Raw genomic sequence first — 15,569 nt, 5'->3', positions numbered from 1 at the left:
GAAGTCTCTCAGTCGTGTCTGACTCTTAGAGACCCCATGGACTGCTGCCCACCACACTCCTCCGTCCATGGGATCTTCCAGAGTACTGGAGTGGGGTGCCATTGCCTTCTTTCTTGGATGTGAGTCCTTTACAAATGATAAAGTGCATTTCCATAGAGTCATTGCACCTTTGTAGGAGAGGCTAGAAGCACCTGTTCTGCCTGCTGTTTATTTCACATACGCTTGTAAATCACGTTAATGGCTGATTTGAGACTCTCACTGCCAAGGAAGTGGCTCCTCAGGTTATAACCTGAGTAAGCTCCCTCCTTTTCTCAAAGAATGTAAAACAAGGTAAGCACAATAGTGCTTTCGCCCCCTGAATGTGAAGTCCTCAGCTCGGGCAGTTTGTGGACTCCCATGAAGGGCAGAGGGGTCCTGTGCTTTGTCTCTCAGAAGCGAAAACATCTAGGATCCTGCTTTGTTTGAACAGCACACACAACGGAGCAGACCTCTGCTCAAATCCTAGCAAGATGTCTTACTCCAGCAATTTCAGATAAATCTACTAGCAACAGGATGCTCTTTATTCTTTATTGTTTGTTGTTGCTGTTGCTTAGTCGCTAAGTCATCCTTCACTATCTCCCAGAGTTTTCTCAAACTCTTATCCGTTGAGTTGGTGATACCATCCAACCATCTCATTGTCCACTGCCCATTTTCCTCCTGCCCTGAATCTTTCCCAGCATCAGGGTCTTTCCAGTGAGTCAGCTCTTCACATCAGGTGGCTAAAGTTTTGGAGCTTCAGCTTCAGCATTAATCCTTCCAATTAATATTCAGGGTTGATTTCCTTTAGGATTGACTGATTGGATCTCCTTGCTGTCCGAGGGACTCTCAATAGTATTCTCTAACACCACAGTTCAAAAGCATCAGTTCTTCAGTTCTCAGCCTTCTTTATGGTCCAACTCTCTTACCCATACATGACTACTGGGAAAGCTATAGCTTTGACTCTATGGATCTTTGTTGGCAAAGTGATCTTTCTGCTTTTTCATATGCTTTCCGGGTTTGTCACAGCTTTTCTTCCAAGGAGCAAGTGTCTTAATTGCATTCTATATGGTCTAGTAATGAGAACTCCAAAATGCATGAGGCCATGGGCAATGTGCCTTACTGTTTCCTGTTCTGTGGTAAATGGTCTTCATAACTAATATGCTGTATTCTGTTAGATGGAATAGGTTGGGGAGACTAAAAGGTGAGAGTGAAAGCTGAGCTGCAGTATGCAAGAGATGACAAAGTCATAGAAGAAAGTTTGTTTTTAGTGAATAAATACATTAAGGTTCTTGAAAAGATGGCTGTTGCACCTCCAAGCAGCAAGTCAGAATTCCAGGTGGGAAGTGGGCCCTGCTGGGTGTGGCCTGAAGCACAGACAACTCTTGGACTCCAGTTTCTCTCCACACCCTAGTGGATGAAAGGAAAGGAGGTAGAAATAACCCAGAGGGTGCCCAAATCTGGCACAACCTGTCAAGAGAATGCGAAGGGCATCATGGGAAGAGAAAGAAGGGAGAGCAGTTGTTCTGGACCTTTCTCTAGAATCACAGACACAGAGAAGCACATGGAGAGAGAGTGGAGGGAGAGGGGCTGTCTCCTCTGTCACAGGAATGGGTGTGAAGGAGGCTGATGAGCAAGTGAACGTGAGTGGGAGCTGTGAGGACTGTGTTAGCCCCTCTTCCCTGGGTTCCCCTTCCAGCCGTGTTGGCTCAACTGAGGTCAACTTTGACAGGACCTAGTCACATCCAGCAAGGGTGGAGTGTACTATGAAAGCCTCATCCCCACCCCTAGGATGGAGGCTAGACTTGGTTGTGCTGCTCCAAGCCTTGCTCTCAGAAATCCTGGGCTACACCCGGAGGCGATCCTGGTCACTGCCTGACTCCTAAGTCCCAGCTTCCATCTCTAATGCTAGCTGCGTCTCCCTGGGCCAGGTGATCAGCTCTGCCTTGGCTTCTTGGCTGCTTTCTGGTTTCCTCCTGAGGCTGCTGCCTAGTCCTGCACTTTGACCTACTTAGCTGAGCCCACACACCCTGATCCAGTTTTCCAGTCCTTCTCTGTGGGTTGGACTCTGCTCTTCACATCACTGTTAGCTTTCCAGGGTCTGCTCCACACTGAAAAGAGTATGTGGGTAACTGTAGGGTTCCAGCATCCCTGGCGTCCCCAACATCCCAGCCATTGGGCACTCCCCACATTGAGCCTCCATTGCTGCGCTGCCTGTGGAATTGTGATGAAATCTCTGGTTACCACTCGGTTGAATTCATACCTTTACCATAGTTCTGTTTCCCCCCAATTTCTCCTTGTGTGCACTGGCTAGTCTCTCTCTGGCAGCATCTCGTTTCTCTTGCTTTCTGCTGTAGTAGTCCCAGTTGTTTAGGTGGCAGAGATTCCTTGATTCTGAGAGGGTGAGTGACTACTCCAGCTCAAATGGATGGAACATCATGGCCCTAGAAGGGTCAGGGTATCTTGCTGCCCTTGATCAGTGTTCTGACAGATGACAGATAATCAAACTTCTAGAGTTTCTGACCCAAAGCTGCTTGTTTCGCATTCCTCTTTACCTGCTTCTCCTGTCTCCATCTTCTTGCTGTCATCTGGAGGTACAGCAGCCATCCTGCAAACTAGGATGATAATAACAGCCAACCTCATGAGGATTGTTGTTGCTGTTGGAAGGAAGACTCTGGTGCTTCTTTCTGTTTGAGGCCTGGAAGTCTTGGAATTGTCTTATGACAAAGGAGAAGGTGTCTCCTGCTGAAAATGTGCAGTGGTCTAAAGCCTGCCCAGCTCCAGGAAGGGGGACCCTGATAGAGTTGGCACGCACTTGAGGTATAGAGCATGTTTCTCTGACCCAACAAGGAGGAGAGATATGGTCATATGGATTGGTTCTCTAGTCTGGAGGTGGCTCAGTACCACCCTGGCAGCCAACAGCGTCTGCAAGTTCTTCTTGGAAAGATGATCCTGGCTATGACAGAATCTGCCAAGGTTCTTCAGACCCCTCACTGCCGCCCCATCCTGCTGAGTTATGTGGGGATGTGTTCCTCTGCCAGGAAAACATTTTTAAGGCATCACATGAACCTCCTACTGGTTAAGTCCCAGGGCTGTTCCTAGGTTTCCAGCCTCTGTGGGTGGTGTGGGAGGCATTTAATCACTAGGACCATGAAATCAGAACCAGAAAACCCAAAGCAGCAGGGCCATTTGGAATGTTTCCCTTGACTTTTCTCACTGAGGCTGGGACTTGGTTTGCTGGGAGGTTGTAGGTTTAATAGTGATGAGGGAGCAGACCTGCTGGGTGTGCCTTGGCCCAGGAAGTGCCAGCTGAGGAGCACGTGGCTAAGGAAACCATCTCATTGGAAGGATGTGTGGTCTAGCACCAGAGGGGGAGCTATGCTGTTGAAACTCATAAAGCTGAGAATAAAAAAATAATAATAATAAATAATTATAATAAATATAATATATAATATAATATAATAAATAATAATAAAGCTGGAGACAAACAAAAATATAGGAAAACATTTTTATGTCCTTAGGGAAAAGGAAGACCTTCTAAAATAAGATTCACAAGGCGAAAACCAGAAAGAAAAATCATTTGTTTGAACAATGTTAAAATTATGTTTACCAATGGTAATAGTTACAATATATACTGTATCTGACTAGAAAATTGAAAATGAGAATCCAGGGTATGTAATGAACTCCTATACATCCACAGAGAGGAAACAGACATCCCAATAGAAAAAGATCATAAACAAAATTTGAATGTGTAATATAATAAGAAAATAAATATATATTTTAATGTTCATTTATCTTTATTTATGTGTTTTACTTAAGTATTTTGTAAATGTCCATATTCACTAGGAAAATGCAAAACCAATACAAAAAAAGAAAAAGAAAAACCAAAACAGCTATTTAACATTCACTGAACTGACACAAATGTTAAAGTTTGATAATACTAAGAATTGACAATGATATTAAGAAATGAGCCTTTCATTATTATGGCAATTTGACAGTATGTATTTAAAATATCCCATGATTTGACAAAGCAGTTCCCTGTTGCCATACCTCTGAGACAGCCTTGCAGAGGTGTACAGGAGGGAGTATACAATGTCCATTGAAAAATTGTTTATAATAGCGAATGACTGGAAACAAGCTACCAAGGGGATACAAAGAGATAGTGGCTTTAAAAAGAAATGACAAGGTTATACTGTGGAGTGTGTGTGTGCATTGGTGTGTGTGTTCAGTCGTGTCTGACTCTTTGTGGCCCCATGGAATGTATCCCACCAGGCTCCTCTGTTCATGGAATTTTCCAGGCAAGACTACTGAAGTGGGTTACCATATCCAGTACTATGCAGGATTTGGATAGAATAGGCTGGATTTCTCTGTTATAAAAGAGAGAAGTCTCTTTTTATAATTTTGTAGCTTGCTCTTTTCCCTCAGGAAAATGTTTTGGAGACTTTTCCCTCCTCACACACACAAAAATCGATTACCATGACAATATCTTAGTGTTTTATAAAGAGGGATGAATTGACATTACATAGGTGTAGTATCAAAGACTATCTCCACGGATCGCGAGGTTCATGGAAGAACAGGAGTGTGGTGACACGGGCCACAGTGATGTGGAGCTGAGAGTGGGTGCTGGGGATGGATGCTGTGTGCTGATACAGGTCTTAAAAGAGAAATAAGATACAGGACCGCTCATGGCCAGAGATTTCAGCTGGAGTTTTCTGGTCATCTCATTCTGCTAATTATGCCTTTGGTCACTGAGAAATTAATTTTATAGAACATGGAGAAAGTCGCTGTGGGACTATTTCTGGATCTAAGTGAAGGATTGGTTACTACGTATAGACAAAGGCAGGGATCATGTTAGTTTGGTTCAACAAATCTTTATTGAGCACTTACTAAGTGCCCGTTACTGCTCTAGGCACCAGAGAATAATAGTTAGTATGGCACAATATTTGACTCCATGGAATTTTGTCTAGTGTGGGAAATACTCCACACAACAGAATTCTCAGTATGAGGTAGAGGTCAGACGTGGCTTCCTGGAGGAGGTGGCACAGGGCTGGGTGTTGTCGGGTAAGTGACAGCTGGATCTGCTGGGGAAGGTGGGAGGTGCGGCATCCTGGACCAGACAGTGATGGGCTAATTATGGGCTAGGAGGGTGGACAGGCTGGGTTGGGTCACAAGGAATGAATGTCACACTGAGGAATTTGGATGAACAGAGTCAAGATGGTGAGGTATGTGGTTGGATCTGGGTGCTAGATAGATCTGCTTGGCATTGGTGGTTAGTGGGCGTATTGAAGAAACCTGTCTTTGGCATTAGGGAGATGAGCTGGTGGGTGGTTTCACCAGTGAAAGCACAGAGTCCTAGCCAGCTCCGCTGTGGTGGTAACAGAGGACATGTCTGGGCAGAGTTAGTACTAGGTCTAGGAAGGAGGGGAGAGCTGCTTAAAGGAAAACTCAGTGAGGAAGTGTTGGAGGTCCTAGGAATAAGTAAATATACTTGAGAAAAAGGAGTCACCTGGAGAACCCACTGTGGCTATTCTGGGAACTCCTTGGTGCCTTCAGATTTAGAAACTTTAAGATCATCTATGTTGTCTCAGGAAAAGGGGGAATGTAAGAAACGAGCTGAGGCTCTGGTGGAGAGCAGGGCCTTGCCAGCTTTTCTACCATCACATCCCCAGTGTCCAGAACAGTTCTTGGCCCTTGGTGGCCAAGAAGTGTTAGGCACTGTGAAGAAAGCTGGTGTTCTGCAGCAAGTGCCTAACACTTCTCTTGGCACAGGGTGAGTTTGTAAATGTTTGCTGTAGTAAGCCGGTGTCCTTCATTACTGATACATACTCTACTGGCCTGTCATTCTCTGGGGGCCCAGAAGGACTATATCCCACCGTTGCCTGCTTTGACTTTGTGTCTGCAGCCCAGGCAATGTGCAGCTGACCCCCAGAGAATACCCCAGCTCTGTGGGCTCTGTTCCCATAAAGGTTGACATGACTTTTCCTATGTCCAAAATGGTAGTATAACACTGCATTTTAAATGTTTTTTCATCTGTAAAATGGGAAAATCATTTTTCTCTCATAGTGTAGATATGCAGTTAGCACAGTGTCTGACCTATGTTAACAATCAGTATTTGCTATTAATTATTATTTTCTTAGTTAATTTCTTTCATTGTTTAAGTATTAATTAGCACTTCATTATTGAGTGTATTCCTTCTGTTAGTGTAATGGCTGAAGCTTGAAATCCTTCTTTACTCTTAGAGGTCAGCTGGCCTTTTGATACCTGGAGAGAATTAAGCCCTATAGGAAGTAATCTAAGTGATTATCGTCTTGATTCTCCCAAGTATGGTACATAACTAGCACAATGCTAGACAGGCAGGGAAAGGTTATTAGGTACATGCAGCTGCTGTCGTTCAGTCGCTAAGTAGTGTCTGACTCTTTGTGACCCCTTGGACTACAGGCACCAGGTTTCCCTGTCCCTCACTATCTCCCAGAGTTCGCTCTAACTCATGACCATTGAGTCGATGATGCCATCCAACCATCTCATCCTCTCTTGCCCCTTCTCTTCCTGCCCTCCATCTTTCCCAGCATCAGAGTCTTCTCCAATGAGTAGGCTCTTTGCATCAGGTGGCCAGAGTATCGGAGCTTCAGCTTTAGCATAAGTCCTTCCAATGAATATTTAAGGTTGATTGGTTTGACCTTCTTGCAGTCGAGGGACTCTCAAGTATCTTTTTCAGCACCACAATCCGAAAGCATCAATTCTTCGGCATTTGGCCTTCTTTACGGTCCAACATTCACATCCGTCTGGCTCAGTCTCTTGTGGGGTCACTGCTCTTTTCCCCTGGATCCTGGCACATACAAGATTTTGTTTATGCCTCCCTAGAGTCTCTGGCAGGTATGGGGTTTGGTTTTAACATAATTGAGTTCTTCCTACCATCTTGTTGCAGCCTCTTCTTTGTCCTTGGACCTGGGATATCTTTTTTTAGTGGGTTCCAACAACCTTTTGTTGATTGTTGTTCAGCAGCTAGTTGAGATTTTAGTGTTCTCAAAGAAGATGAGCACAGGTCCTTCTACTCTGCCATCTTGACTTGGCTGCTCTCACATCCATACATGATTACTGGAAACACCATAGCTTTGACTACACGGATCTTTCTTGGCAAAATAATGTCTCTGCTTTTTAATATGCTGTCTAGATTTGTCATTGCTTTTCTTCCAAGGAGCAAGTGTCTTTTAATTTCATGGCTGCAGTTACAATCCACAGTAATTTTGGAGCCCAAGAAGAGAAAATCTATCACTGTTTCCACTTTTTCCCTATCTATTTGCTTTGAAGTGATGAGACTAAATGCCATGATCTTAGCTTTTTGAATGTTGAGTTTTTAAGCCAACTTTTTCACTCTCCTCCTTCACTTTCATCAAGAGGCTCTTTAGTTTGTCTTCACTTTCTGCCATTAGAGTGGTATCATATGCTTATCTGAGGTTGTTGATATTTCTTCTGGCAATCTTGATTCCAGCTTGAGATTCTTGCAGCCTGGCATTTCACATGATGTACTCTGCATATAAGTTAAATAGCCAGGGTGACAATATACTGCCTTGACATACTCCTTTCTCAATTTTGAACCAGCCTGTTTTTCCATGTCCAGTTCTAACTATTGCTTCTTGACCTGTATACAGGTCAGGAGACAGGTAAGGTGGTCTGGTATTCCTATCTCTTTAATCCACATACAGTGGATTCCCACATTAAGGCTAATCCTCTTGTGGAACTGGGTTAGGACTGTCTTTGGGATGTGCTCTTTGAAGGGAATATATTTAAGGAAACTCTTCCTAACACCCTCCTGCTCCAACTCACTTTAAAAAACATATCCCAGATCTTTCTGCTGCTGGTTCCTGAAGCCAATAAACTTAAAAATATTGTTTCTTAAGCATTAAAAAGCATTAAATATTGAAACTTTGACCTATAATAGCCAAGGCTTGAATACTTGGATCAGTATCTCACTTAAAAAAAAAAAAAAACCAGAAATTCGAAGGCATACTTGTATATCACTTAAACTAAAGGGTGCATGTGCTCTCACTAAAGTCCTCTATCCTCCTCCGGGTTCTTGTATTCTAAAATGAAGAAAGAGTTTTGTTATAGACTGAATATTTTTGTCCCCAGATCCATATGCTGAAACCCTGACCTCCAGTTATAGTAGTGTTGAAGATGTGACCTCTGGGAGGTGATTAGGTGAGGTCATGAGAGTGGGGCCCCATGATGGAATGCACCAAGACACATAGGAATCAAACTGACAAACATTAAAGACAGAGATGAAATATTAAAAGCAACAAGGGAAAAAGAAATAACAAAGGGAAATTCCATAAGGTTATCAGCTGATTTCTCAACAGAAGCTCCACAGACCAGAAGGGAATGGCACAATATATTTCGAGTGATGAAAGGGAAGAACCTACAACCAAGAATACTCTACCCAGTGAGACTCTGGATCAGATTTGATGAAGAAATTAAAAGCTTTGCAGAGAAGCAAGAGTTAAGAGAATTCAGCACCAGTAAACAGTTTTACAACAAATGGTATTCCCATTTGTTGGGAAGGGAATTCAGCACCACTAAACAGTTTTACAACAAATGCTAAAGGGATTTCTCTAGGCAGGAAACACAAAGGAAGGAGAAGATCTACAAAAAAATAAACCCAAAACAACTAACAAAATGGTAATAGGATCATACAGATGGATAATTACCTTAAATGTAAATGGATTAAATGCACTGACCAAAAGACATAGACTAGCTGGGCTGATAAAAAAATCAAGACCGGTATATATGTTGTTTACAAGAGACCCACCACAGACCTAGGGACACTTACAGACTGAAAGTAAGGGGATAGGAACAAGGGATTCCAAGCCAACGGAATTTATAAGAAAGCTGGAGTAGTAATAGTCATACCAGACAAAATAGACTTTAAAACAAAGACGATGTAAGAGGCTCAGAGTGGGGCTCCCTGATGTGTTAGTGTCCCTTTAGGAAGAGGTGCCAGGGAGCTCGCCCTCTCCCTCTATTTCTGCCATGTGGGTAAGCAGTGAAGAGTCTGCTCTCTGCAAGGCCAGGAAGAGGCTTCAGGACCCGAATCTACCTTCACTTTGACTTTGCATTTCTCAGCCCCCAGAACTGTGAGAAATAAATGTCTGTTGTTTAAGCCACTTGGTCTGTGGTGTGATTTTACGACAGCCAAGCTGACTAAGACTCCCTGGCTGTGGAGGGGCTATGTCGTCCCATCCTTGGTGAGCCAGGAACCTGTGTGCTCAGCTCGACTCCCCGCCAGCCACATCCTCTGGCGGCCTGAAGCCCTAACACTGCTTTCTCCTTCCACGACCAGCTCCCCCGAGACCATGCTGCAAGGATTTGTTCTGGGGGAAGAGAGGAAGAAAAGCAAACAAAACGAAAAACCGCTAAATGTTTTGTTGTGAGTGGAGGGAATGGAACCGACAAACATTAAATTTTGTCCCGAAACAACTGCCAAAATAATATATATTCATTATGGAAAGCCAAGCAACACAGAAGGATAGAAAACAGAACGTAAAGTTGTTCCTTGCTACTTTGTTATTTCACATATTGCTCCCTACTCAGTTCTCCAGCATGAATGGGCTCACATTACTATTCCCAGATGGCTTTCAGACTGTGTGCACACACCCCCACATACACACACACTCAAAGGTAGGTATATATAGAAATATAAGCTTTTAAAAATGACAAAAATGCTATTTAGCAACTTGCTTTATTTCATTTAGAACTGTATCATGAGGATATATCTCCATATTCATATAGATTTCTCCTATTCTTTCTCACAACTGCTCAGAATCCCGTATTATGAATGCTGCATGATTTATTTGATAATTTCTTTTTTGATAGATATTAAAATTAAAATTTTTTTTCTTTATTACAAATAATTTTTTAGTGAACATTTGTATTCATATATTTGTATGTATAATTCATATAACAAATGTATAATTGCTTGAATATTTGTCTTTTTATTCATATAACAAATGTATAATTGCTTGAATATTTGTCTTACCTCCAACTGGCAAAACAAAATACCACAGGCTGGGGGCTTAAACAGCAGACACTGACTTCTCACAGTTCTGGAGGCTGGGAGTGTGGAATCAGGGTGCCAGAGTGGTCAGGTTCTGGTGGGAACTCTTCCTGGCTTGCGGACAGATGCCTTCTCATTGTGTCCTCATGTGGCAGAGAGCATGTGAGCTCTGACCCCTCTCCTCTTACAAGGACACTAATTCCAATATGAGGTCTTAACCTCCTGACTTCACTTAACCCTAACTACCCCAAAAGGCCCAACCTTCAAATACTGGCATGAGGACTTCAGCATGAATTTGGGGTGGGGAGAAGTTTGGTCAATAACAGTATTTTGCACACATGTTTAGTTTCTAAGTCATGTTTGACTCTTTGCGACCCCATAGACTATCCAGCGCACCAGGCTCCTCAGTTCATGGAAATTTCCAGGCAAGAATACTAGAGTGGGAGTTTATTTCTACAAATATTAAATTACCCTATCAAAGGATATGCACATTTACACTTTTTTGAAAATTTATTTAATTTAATTAGTTTATTTAATATTTTTGGCTGTGGTGGGTTTTCATTGCTGCTTGTGGACTTTCTAGTTGCGAGGAAAGGGAGCTGCTCTCTAGCTGTGGTGCTCAGGTTTCCCCCTGCGGTGGCTTCTCTTGCCGCAGAGCTGGGGCTCTAGAGTGCAAGCTCAGTAGCCGTGGTGCACAGACTTAGTTGCTCCATGACACGTGGGATCTTCCCAGAGTAGGGATCCACATCCCCTGCATTGCAGGCAGACTCTCAACCACTGGACCAGGAGGGAAGACCCGCATTTAAACTCTTTTGCTGTCTTTGTACAGTCACTCTGTTGTGTTTGACTTTTTGCGATGTGATGGACTGCAGCATGCCAGGCTTCCCTGTACTTTACTATCGCCTAGGGTTTTACTGACCTCCAAAAAGTTTATGATACTTTATATTTCTATCAACATGTGTGGAGAAAAGGGTTTATAATTTCATTTTAATTGGCATTTTCTTGACTATTAGTGAGGCCAAGCATATATTTCCTTGTTATTAGTCATTTGTAAGTTCCCCATTTTGTTCAGTCTCTAAGTCTTGTCTGATTTTATGACCCCAATGGGCTGCAGCATGCCAGGTCTCCCTATCCTTCACCATTTCCCAGAGTTTGCTCAGACTCATGTCTATTAAGTTGATGATGCCATGCAATTATCTCATCCTCTGTTGCCCGCTTCTCCTCCTGCCTTCAATCTTTCCCAGCATCCAGGTCTTTCCCAATGAGTCAGTTCTTTGCATCAGGTAGTCAAAGTTTTGGAGCTTCAACTTTACCATCAGTCCTTCCAATGAATACTCAGGGATGATTTTCTTTAGGATTGACTGGTTTGATCTCCTTGCTGTACAAGGAACTGTCAAGAAGTCTTCTTCAGCACCACATTGAAAGCATCAATTCTTTGGTGCAGTGCTCAGCCTTCTTTAAGGTTCAACTCTCACATCCATACACAACTACTGGAGAAACCATGGCTTTGACTGTATGGACTTTTGCTGGCAAAGTGATGTCTCTGCTCTTTATTATACTGTCTAGGTTTGTCATAGCTTTTCTTTCAAGGAACAAGCATCTTTTAATTTCATGGCTGCAGTCATCACCCAAAATGATTTTGGAGTCCTAGAAAATAAAATCTGCCACTGTTTCCATTTTTTCCCTATTTGCCATGAAGTGATGGGACTAAATGCCATGATCTTAGTTTTTTCAATGTTGAGTTTTAAGCCAGCTTTTCACTCTCCTCTTTCACCTCATTATGAAGCTTTTTAGTTCCTCTTCACCTTCTGCCATTGGGTCGTATTATGTGCACATCTGAGATTGTTGGTATTTCTCCCGGAAATCTTGATTCTAGCTTGTGATTCATCCAGCCCAGTATTTTGCATGATATACACTCCATAAAAGTTAAATAAGCAGGGTGACAATATACAGCCTTGATGTACTCCTTTCCTGATTTTGAACCAGTCCATTGTTCCATGTCCAGTTCTAACTGTTGCTTCTTGACCTGCATACAGGTTTCTCAGGAGGCAGGTAAGCTAATATGGTTTTCCATCTCCTAAAGAATCTTCCACAGTTTGCTGTGATCCACAGTCAAAGGCTTTAGCACAGTCAATGAAGCAGAAGTTTTTCTGGAATTCTCTTGTTTTTCTATGATCCAACAAATGTTGGTAATTTGATCTCTGGTTTCTCTGCCTTTTCTAAATCCAGCTTATACATCTGGAAGTTCTTGGTTCACATACTGTTGAAGCCTAGTTTGAAGGATTTTGAAAATTACCTTGCTAGCATGTGAATGTGAGTAATTGTGTCATGAATTGTCCATGTATACACTGTCAAAGTCTTAGTACAGTTTTTAACATTTGTATGGGTCTGTTGGGCTTTATATTTTAATCCTTAATATTAATCCCTGATACCCCTCAAGGTTTTTTCTCCTTATATAAATTTTGACTTTTTACTGTGTTATTTTTTTCTTTAAAAACTAAAAAGAAGAATTTAGGTGGACATGATAACAGTCCTTTCCTCCATGTCTTTGGAATTAAGTTATTATGTGTCAGCATCACCTTGCCTGAGTTTCAAGAATATTCACATACATTTTACCCAGTTGTTTTGATATCTTTTAGGTTTAGATCTTTAGTCCAACTGGAATTTGAAGTAGATCTCTAATTAATTTTCAAAGGTATAAACATTTTCTCTAAAATCGTTCATTGGGGAGCCTTCTTCCCTGGTGGCTCAGATGGTAAAGAAACTGCCTGCCGTGTGGGAGACCTGGGTTCAATCCCTGAGTTGGGAAGATTCCCTCAAGAAGGAAATGGCAACCCACTCTTGTAGTCTTGCCTGGGGAATTTCATGGACAGAGGAGCCTGGTGAGCTACAGTCAATGATGTTGCAAAGAGTCAGACATGGCTGAGTGACTAAACACACTTTCATTCTTCCACTGTCTGGAAATGGCATTACCATTACATGCTACATTTCCATGTGCACATCTGTTTCCATAATTCTATTTTTTTTCATTAATTATTTCCTGTGGCTACATTGGTCCTAGGTAGCTTTATTTTAGATTTATATAGTGTATTCTTATATCATTGATATCATTACTCAGTTGCTTTCCAAATGTTCTTAGCTGCTGTCATGCATTTTCATTTTTAGATTCCAACTTCTAAAATTTCTACTTCCCAAAAGAATCATTGAAATTTTCAAGTGAATTGCATTGACTTTACCTTATAATTAGGAGAGAATTGATATTTTAACATGATTAGGTAGGTACTCATATCCATGAATACAATATATATTTTAAGTCTTCTTTTATGCCTCAGCAAAGTTCTATAGTTTCTGTTTTCATACTGTTCTTGCACATTTAAGTTTACATCCAGTTATTTTGTAGTTTTAATTGCTATTTTAAATGGGATTATTTTCCATTACATTGTTTAATTAATGATTGATGGTATATAGGATTAATGACATTTACATATGGACTGAATTTTCTTATTTTATTAATTTTGTTAATAATTGCTTTCATTCCATTGTTTGGGATCAGCAAACTTCCTCTGTGAAGGGACAGATAGGAAATGTTTTTGGCTTTGCAGGAGCTCTGTTGCCCCGAATTGACTCTGCGACTGCAGTGCGAAAGCAGCCTTAGGCAATAAATGTGACCATGTTCCAATAAAGCTTTATTTATAAACTAGCCTGCTGGCGAGATTTAACTCTTGGGCATGGAACAGGATTTGCTGACTATAGTCTATGGATGCAAATATATTGTATATGAATTATATGCTTTTCCTTGTCTCCAAAACAGTGGATTTCAGAAGAGTGTTGAATAACAGAAGTGATAAAGTCACTTGTTCTTTATTTGGTATTGGGTTGCTATTTCACCATTAAGGTCAATGCTTCTTTTAAAATTTTTGGTAGATATTTTTACCTAAAGGTGTTTTCATCCCTTCTTAGGTTACTAAGAAATTTTAGTAGCAGTGTGATTGAATTTTATCAAATCCTTTGTGAATCTCTTAATATTCACATTTTCCCTATTATTCTCTTCATGAATATAAATGAAATCTTTTATAAACTGTCCTTGAATTGATGGAATAAATAATTCCATTTCCTGTATTTCATTAATGATTTCTATATCTACATTTGTAAATGAAGTTACAGTTTTCTTTCTGTAATATTTCTTTGATTTTTAAAACATTATTCTAACTTTTGTAGGATGAATTGGGAAACTTCCCATTTTTTATAAAGTTTTGAAACACTTTAATTGATATGAAAATTAACTATTTTTTTTCAGGTTTGCTAAAACGTCCAGAAATCATTTGAGTCTAGTACTCTTCAGTGAAGGGCTGTGCCATTTCCATTTTGTCTGTTATTTATTGATCTTTATGAAGCAGAGCCTCTTTGTCCTGGTGGCTAAAGGCTGTGTGCTGTGTGAGGTCCATCCATTTAGACTTGCCCTTAAGGAAACTGTTCAGCTGAGTGGATGTGAGAGCAGAGGAAACTCGTCATAGGTTAGCATACGCTCCCATTTCTGCTTGGTTCCAGAACGGTTAAATTATACAATAGAGATAAGATAGAGGGGAAGCAGGAAAGGCAGAAGAGGCAAGCTCCTTAGAGAGAAAATAATTGGAAAGGAGAAATGCCGAGCTACTCTGGAATAGAATAGAGGGCAGGTACCCCTCCAACTTCTTCCACCCAGAGGGAGGAGGGCTGGGCTTTTTAATGGCATCACTGGTTCAAGGGAAGAAGAGGTTTTGCATTTTGGAAAACTGGGTGGGCCTTTCAAAGGCTCCTGGGAACCTTGGACCGCCCCTGCCGAGCTGACGGGTCATCGCTGCTTGCCACAGCAGCTTCAGTCCCAGGTGTCGGGGTCCTGGGCTGTAATCCTAGCTGTGTCCCCACAACACCCTTGCATCCTGGGACGCAGCCTTTCCTGGGGGAGGGGTAGGAAGTACGCAGAGACCCCCCCGCAGCCTGCCTTCCCTTCTCATGCTGGTGTAGGGGGCAGGCACTTAGGGAGTCCTCCCCTAAGCCCTGGTCAGCAGCACCTTCTCCGTAAGACCACCTGAGAGGCCAGGGTGGCCTGCTGTGCGCGAGGGGAGCCACCGGTGGAGGACAGAATGGTTGGCCAGAGGCCCTGTCTGTCCTGCGGCTGACCCGCACGTGTGAGGGCCTTGGATGGGCTAGCTCTGTGCTTGGGCTTGTTTTACTCCAGGAATGGAGTAAAATATACAAAAGATGTATTTTTGTTTTCTTTAGAACCTAGTATCCAGGGCAGGGAGGAAGAGACTGCAGGCAGAACCAGTGGAAAGACCTCAGGGCAGATGTGGCATCCCCCAGGGTTGAGTCTTTCAGGATGCTCAGTGTGCCTGGTGGGCCAGGGGGCAAGCCTCCTTCCAGTTCCAAACTACAAACGGATGCCCATGGGCTCTAGTATATTTTGTTTACTGTGTTTTGAGACCAGAGCAAAAATTAGATGTGATACAGCTTTCCTACTCCA

This window comes from Bos mutus, chromosome 22, assembly GCF_027580195.1.
Source record: "Bos mutus isolate GX-2022 chromosome 22, NWIPB_WYAK_1.1, whole genome shotgun sequence".
Taxonomy (NCBI): domain Eukaryota; kingdom Metazoa; phylum Chordata; class Mammalia; order Artiodactyla; family Bovidae; genus Bos; species Bos mutus.
This window is presented reverse-complemented; position numbering follows the sequence as displayed.